The sequence below is a fragment of the Oncorhynchus masou genome, unplaced genomic scaffold, assembly GCF_036934945.1.
Source record: "Oncorhynchus masou masou isolate Uvic2021 unplaced genomic scaffold, UVic_Omas_1.1 unplaced_scaffold_3593, whole genome shotgun sequence".
In the NCBI taxonomy this organism is placed as follows: domain Eukaryota; kingdom Metazoa; phylum Chordata; class Actinopteri; order Salmoniformes; family Salmonidae; genus Oncorhynchus; species Oncorhynchus masou.
In genome coordinates this window covers 1-7,500 of record NW_027016901.1, presented here as the reverse complement: position 1 = coordinate 7,500, position 7,500 = coordinate 1, and the positions used below count along the sequence as shown (strand labels likewise).

General features: G+C 50.2%; 1 pseudogene; it reads right to left on the bottom strand.

Moving 5' to 3' along the window:
- Nucleotides 1-7,480, bottom strand: part of LOC135539323 (striatin-like) — a 30,470-nt pseudogene extending 22,990 nt beyond the window's left edge.
- Between the last annotated feature and the right edge of the window lie 20 nt (nucleotides 7,481-7,500).

Here is a 7,500-nt window from a genome sequence, read left to right as displayed (position 1 = left end):
GTGTGATGCATGTCTGTGTGTGTGTGTGTGTGTGTGATGCATGTCTGTGTGTGTGTGTGTGTGATGCATATCTGTGTGTGTGTGTGTGTGTGTGTGTGATGCATGTCTGTGTGTGTGTGTGTGTGTGTGATGCATGTCTGTGTGTGTGTGTGTGTGTGTGATGCATGTCTGTGTGTGTGTGTGTGTCTGTGATGCATATCTGTGTGTGTGTGTGTGTGTGTGTGATGCATGTCTGTGTGTGTGTGTGTGTGTGTGTGATGCATATCTGTGTGTGTGTGTGTGTGTGTGTGATGCATGTCTGTGTGTGTGTGTGGTGTGTGATGCATGTCTGTGTGTGTGTGTGTGATGCATATCTGTGTGTGTGTGTGTGTGTGTGTGATGCATGTCTGTGTGTGTGTGTGTGTGTGTGTGATGCATATCTGTGTGTGTGTGTGTGTGTGTGTGATGCATGTCTGTGTGTGTGTGTGTGTGTGATGCATATCTGTGTGTGTGTGTGTGTGTGTGTGTGATGCATATCTGTGTGTGTGTGTGTGTGTGTGATGCATATCTGTGTGTGTGTGTGTGTGTGTGTGTGATGCATGTCTGTGTGTGTGTGTGTGTGTGTGATGCATGTCTGTGTGTGTGTGTGTGTGTGATGCATATCTGTGTGTGTGTGTGTGTGTGTGTGTGATGCATGTCTGTGTGTGTGTGTGTGTGTGATGCATATCTGTGTGTGTGTGTGTGTGTGTGATGCATGTCTGTGTGTGTGTGTGTGTGTGATGCATATCTGTGTGTGTGTGTGTGTGTGTGATGCATGTCTGTGTGTGTGTGTGTGTGTGTGTGATGCATGTCTGTGTGTGTGTGTGTGTGTGATGCATGTCTGTGTGTGTGTGTGTGTGTGTGATGCATGTCTGTGTGTGTGTGTGTGTGTGTGTGATGCATGTCTGTGTGTGTGTGTGTGTGTGTGATGAATGTCTGTGTGTGTGTGTGTGTGTGATGCATGTCTGTGTGTGTGTGTGATGCATATCTGTGTGTGTGTGTGTGTGTGTGTGATGCATGTCTGTGTGTGATGCATATCTGTGTGTGTGTGTGTGTGTGTGATGCATGTCTGTGTGTGTGTGTGTGTGTGATGCATATCTGTGTGTGTGTGTGTGTGTGTGTGATGCATGTCTGTGTGTGTGTGTGTGTGTGTGTGATGCATGTCTGTGTGTGTGTGTGTGTGTGTGTGATGCATGTCTGTGTGTGTGTGTGTGTGTGTGATGCATGTATGTGTGTGTGTGTGTGTGTGATGCATGTCTGTGTGTGTGTGTGTGTGTGATGCATATCTGTGTGTGTGTGTGTGTGTGTGTGATGCATGTCTGTGTGTGTGTGTGGGTGATGCATATCTGTGTGTGTGTGTGTGTGTGTGATGCATGTCTGTGTGTGTGTGTGTGTGATGCATATCTGTGTGTGTGTGTGTGTGTGTGACCATGTCTGTGTGTGTGTGTGTGTGTGTGTGATGCATGTCTGTGTGTGTGTGTGTGTGTGTGACCATCCTGTGTGTGTGTGTGTGATGCATATCTGTGTGTGTGTGTGTGTGTGTGTGATGCATGTCTGTGTGTGTGTGTGTGTGTGATGCATATCTGTGTGTGTGTGTGTGTGTGATGCATATCTGTGTGTGTGTGTGTGTGTGTGTGATGCATGTCTGTGTGTGTGTGTGTGTGTGATGCATATCTGTGTGTGTGTGTGTGTGTGATGCATGGCTGTGTGTGTGATGCATATCGGCAGTGTAGCCTAGTGGTTAGAGCGTTGGACTAGTAACCGGAAGGTTGTGAGTTCAAACCCCCGAGCTGACAAGGTACAAAAATCAGTCGTTCTGCCCCTGAACAGGCAGTTAACCCACTGTTCCCAGGCCGTCATTGAAAATAAGAATTTGTTCTTAACTGACTTGCCTGGTTAAATAAAGGTAAAATAAATAATAATAATATCTGTGTGTGTGCACCTTACCGTCCCTGTAGGTCCTGTCTGTTCCATGATAGTCCTGTCATGCCCTGAACCGTCTTCATCATCATCTTCATCACTGTAGTCAGCTGAAGAGCTTTCTATGAACCTGAAGGCCTCCTGCACAACACTGGACTCAGATTGCTCTGTCTTCCTGCACACACACACACACACACCACACACACACACCACACACACAACACACACACAGTGGTTCACTCTGCCAGAAGCAACACAGACCTAGCTGTCCTAACAATATCAAGGCAGTTTTTTAGGTTGTGGCCAGCCTGATCCACCATCTTGACCTCTCCATCTTACATATCCGTTTCTCTTGGTTGGGGCCATAGAAATAGAATGACTAGAATAGGCCATAGAAATAGAATGACTAGAATGATATTATTGGTCTGAGGTATTTTCTCCCTTCTAGTAATGCTATCATTGGCACCATCCTGTGTGGGCACCATCCTGTGGGGGCACCATCCTGGGGGGCACCATCCTGTGGGGCACCATCCTGTGGGGGCACCATCCTGTGGGGGCACCATCCTATGGGGGCACCATCCTGTGGGGGCACCATCCTGTGGGGGTACCATCCTGTGGGGGCACCATCCTGTGGGGGCACCATCCTGGGGGGGCACCATCCTGTGGGGGCACCATCCTGTGGGGGTACCATCCTGGGGGCACCATCCTGTGGGGGTACCATCCTGTGTGTGTATTGACAGTGAGGTGTGTTAACTTACCCTCCTCTGGTGCGCGTGTCTGTTCCGTTGGCCGTCCTCTCCACAGGGCCCCCTCCGTCTCCGGCCAGACCCAGCAGGGTTTGCACCCTGCGAGACGTCACATCCAGGATGGTGTCTGTGTAACCCACCTCCTGGAGATACCTGGACAAATTAGACAGGCTGTGTTGTTTAGTCCCAGGAGGAGCTTGTCAGTAACCACTACTGTAGGTTGAGTCAGGCTGCTGGGAGAGAAAGATACACACAACATGACACAGGAGACAGAGCCTTCTGGAGAAGATCTGCTTTAAATCACACAAGTGATGTGTCAGGACAGGCTATTTATATTCCCTCCAATCAAACCTGCTGACAGAGAGAAAGACAGACAATAATAAGACAGAATCATTTTGAACGCTCAATTTTTCAGTTTTTGATTTGTTAAAAAAGTTTGAAATATCCAATAAATGTCGTTCTACTTCATGATTGTGTCCCACTTGTTGTTGATTCTTCACAAAAAAACACAGTTTTATATCTTTATGTTTGAAGCCTGAAATGTGGCAAAAGGTCGCAAAGTTCAAGGGGGCCGAATACTTTCGCAAGGCACTGTACATACGGTCACTGTGAGGACGACGTCATCAATGCACTTATTGATGAAGCCAGTGACTGATGTGATGTACTCCTCAATGCCATTGGAGGAATCCCGGAACATATTCCAGTCTGAGCTGCAGAACAGTCCTGTAGTTTAGCATCTGCTTCATCTGACCACTTTCTTATTGACCGAGTCACTGGTGCTTCCTGCTTTAGGTTTTGCTTGTAAGCAGGAATCAGGAAGATAGAATTATGGTCAGATTTGCCAAATGGAGGGCGAGGGAGAGCTTTGTATGCGTCTCTGTGTGTGGAGTAAAGGTGTCCAGAGTTCCTTTCACATTTAACATGTTGATAGAAATGAGGTAAAACTGATTTAAGTTTCATTAAAGTCCTCAGCTATTAGGAGCGCCGCCTCTGGGTGAACGTTTAATACAGCTCATTCAATGCTATCAAAGTTCCAACCTCTGACTGAGGTGGTATGTAAACAGCCACGAAGAACACAGATGAGAACTCTCTCGGTAGGTAGTGTGGTCTACAGCTTATCATGATATACCTAACCTCAGGTGAGCAATTTCCTTAGATATGGTGCACCAGTGGTTGTTTCCAAAAATACACAGACTGCCTCCCCTTGTCATAACAGACGCCACGGTTCTATCCTGCCGGTACATCGTAGAACCAGCCAGCAGTATGTGGATATAGTCGCCGTTCAGCCATGACTCCGTGAAACATAAGATGTTACCGTTTTTAATGTCCCGTTAGTAGTTTAATCTTCCCCGTAACTTGTCCATTTTATTGTCAAAAAGATTGCATGTTTGTTTTTTTGTTTTTTTTATCTTTATTTAACTAGGCAAGTCAGTTAAGAACAAATTCTTATTTTCAATGACGGCCTAGGAACAGTGGGTTAACTGCCTGTCCAGGGGCAGAACGACAGATTTGTACCTTGTCAGCTCGGGGATTTGAACATGCAACCTTTTGGTTACTAGTCCAACACTCTAACCACTAGGCTACCCTGCCGCCCCACGGTTTGTGAGCAGAATTGGGGAAGTGGGGGTTTATTCAATCACCCCTGACTCCTCAGAAGGCAGCCTGCCCCCCGTCATCTCTTTCTCCACCTCCTCTTCACGCAGATCACTGGGGTTGGGGCCTGTTCCAGAGGGAGCTGTATATCCACCACCTCCTCTTCAAGCAGATCACTGGGGTCGGGGCCTGTTCCAGAGGGAGCTGTATATCCACCACCTCCTCTTCAAGCAGATCACTGGGGTTGGGGCCGGTTCCAGAGGGAGCTGTATATCCACCACCTCCTCTTCAAGCAGATCACTGGGGTCGGGGCCTGTTCCAGAGGGAGCTGTATATCCACCACCTCCTCTTCAAGCAGATCACTGGGGTCAGGGCCTGTTCCAGAGGGAGCTGTATATCCACCACCTCCTCATCAAGCAGATCACTGGGGTCGGGGCCTGTTCCCTAGGGAGCTGTATATCCACCACCTCCTCTTCAAGCAGATCACTGGGGTCGGGGCCTGTTCCAGAGGGAGCTGTATATCCACCACCTCCTCTTCAAGCAGATCACTGGGGTCGGGGCCTGTTCCAGAGGGAGCTGTATATCCACCACCTCCTCTTCAAGCAGATCACTGGGGTCGGGGCCGGTTCCAGAGGGAGCTGTATATCCACCACCTCCTCTTCAAGCAGATCACTGGGGTCGGGGCCTGTTCCAGAGGGAGCTGTATATCCACCACCTCCTCTTCAAGCAGATCACTGGGGTCAGGGCCTGTTCCCTAGGGAGCTGTATATCCACCACCTCCTCTTCAAGCAGATCACTGGGGTCGGGGCCTGTTCCAGAGGGAGCTGTATATCCACCACCTCCTCTTCAAGCAGATCACTGGGGTCGGGGCCTGTTCCAGAGGGAGCTGTATATCCTCCACCTCCTCTTCAAGCAGATCACTGGGGTCAGGGCCTGTTCCAGAGGGAGCTGTATATCCTCCACCTCCTCTTCAAGCAGATCACTGGGGTCGGGGCCTGTTCCAGAGGGAGCTGTATATCCACCACCTCCTCTTCAAGCAGATCACTGGGGTTGGGGCCTGTTCCAGAGGGAGCTGTATATCGACCACCTCCTCTTCAAGCAGATCACTGGGGTCAGGGCCTGTTCCAGAGGGAGCTGTATATCGACCACCTCCTCTTCAAACAGATCACTGGGGTCGGGGCCTGTTCCCTAGGGAGCTGTATATCCTCCACCTCCTCTTCAAGCAGATCACTGGGTTCGGGGCCTGTTCCAGAGGGAGCTGTATATCCTCCACCTCCTCATCAAGCAGATCACTGGGGTCGGGGCCTGTTCCAGAGGGAGCTGTATATCCACCACCTCCTCTTCAAGCAGATCACTGGGGTCGGGGCCTGTTCCCTAGGGAGCTGTATATCCTCCACCTCCTCTTCAAGCAGATCACTGGGTTCGGGGCCTGTTCCAGAGGGAGCTGTATATCCTCCACCTCCTCATCAAGCAGATCACTGGGGTCGGGGCCTGTTCCTAGGGAGCTGTATATCCACCACCTCCTCTTCAAGCAGATCACTGGGGTCAGGGCCTGTTCCCTAGGGAGCTGTATATCCACCACCTCCTCTTCAAGCAGATCACTGGGGTCGGGGCCTGTTCCAGAGGGAGCTGTATATCCACCACCTCCTCTTCAAGCAGATCACTGGGGTCAGGGCCTGTTCCAGAGGGAGCTGTATATCCACCACCTCCTCTTCAAGCAGATCACTGGGGTCGGGGCCTGTTCCAGAGGGAGCTGTATATCCACCACCTCCTCTTCAAGCAGATCACTGGGGTCAGGGCCTGTTCCAGAGGGAGCTGTATATCCACCACCTCCTCTTCAAGCAGATCACTGGGGTCAGGGCCTGTTCCAGAGGGAGCTGTATATCCTCCACCTCCTCTTCAAGCAGATCACTGGGGTCGGGGCCTGTTCCCTAGGGAGCTGTATATCCACCACCTCCTCATCAAGCAGATCACTGGGGTCGGGGCCTGTTCCAGAGGGAGCTGTATATCCACCACCTTCCTCTTCAAGCAGATCACTGGGGTCAGGGCCTGTTCCAGAGGGAGCTGTATATCCTCCACCTCCTCTTCAAGCAGATCACTGGGGTCGGGGCCTGTTCCAGAGGGAGCTGTATATCCACCACCTCCTCTTCAAGCAGATCACTGGGGTCAGGGCCTGTTCCAGAGGGAGCTGTATATCCACCACCTCCTCTTCAAGCAGATCACTGGGGTCAGGGCCTGTTCCAGAGGGAGCTGTATATCCACCACCTCCTCTTCAAGCAGATCACTGGGGTCGGGGCCTGTTCCAGAGGGAGCTATATATCCACCACCTCCTCTTCAAGCAGATCACTGGGGTCAGGGCCTGTTCCAGAGGGAGCTGTATATCCTCCACCTCCTCTTCAAGCAGATCACTGGGGTCAGGGCCTGTTCCAGAGGGAGCTGTATATCCACCACCTCCTCTTCAAGCAGATCACTGGGGTCGGGGCCTGTTCCAGAGGGAGCCGTTTATCCTCCACCTCGTGTTCGTCAGAGTCGTGAAAGAAGAAAGAGGATTCCGCCAGTCCGTGGTAATCGCAGACCTGATGTCACCCAGAAGTTATTTTCGGTCATAAGAGACGGTAGCGGAAACATTATGTAGAAAATTAGTAAAAAAATAAGTTACAAATAACGCAGATAAACGAACATAAAAACACAATCGGTTGGCTCAAGTAACACGTCCTCCTCATGCAGAAAGGCCTGTCTGTCTGGCAGCAAGGTAGAGCAGTGCTGTTAGTCTCAGACAACGGGTCTGAGTGTGACACTGCCATGCAGACTACACATCGGCCAGTCTGAAAGAGGGGCCGCCAGCCAGGAGCTGCTGGAAAGCCGTTTGGACTGGAGTCTGTCTGAGGTAGATCTGAGGAAACACTAAAGGTCAAATGCAATATCTTTGCATTCATTATGTGTATGTCTTGTATAACTACGGTTGTATAACTTCAGCTTGAAAGCATCTCTGTATGGGGTCATGATGGTCCTCTGGAGAGTTGGGGTGGAACTCTGTTGATGTAACAGACAGCCTGTATATTCACTAGTTGTGTTGGAGCCATGTCAATATAATCCATCAGAAAAAATAACAGTTCAGAAACTCACTGAGGAGCTGATGACCTTGTTTCCAGGGTTAGTGGTAGTGGTATAGTAACTCACTGTCTGAGGAGCTGATGACCTTGTTTCCAGGGTTAGTGGTAGT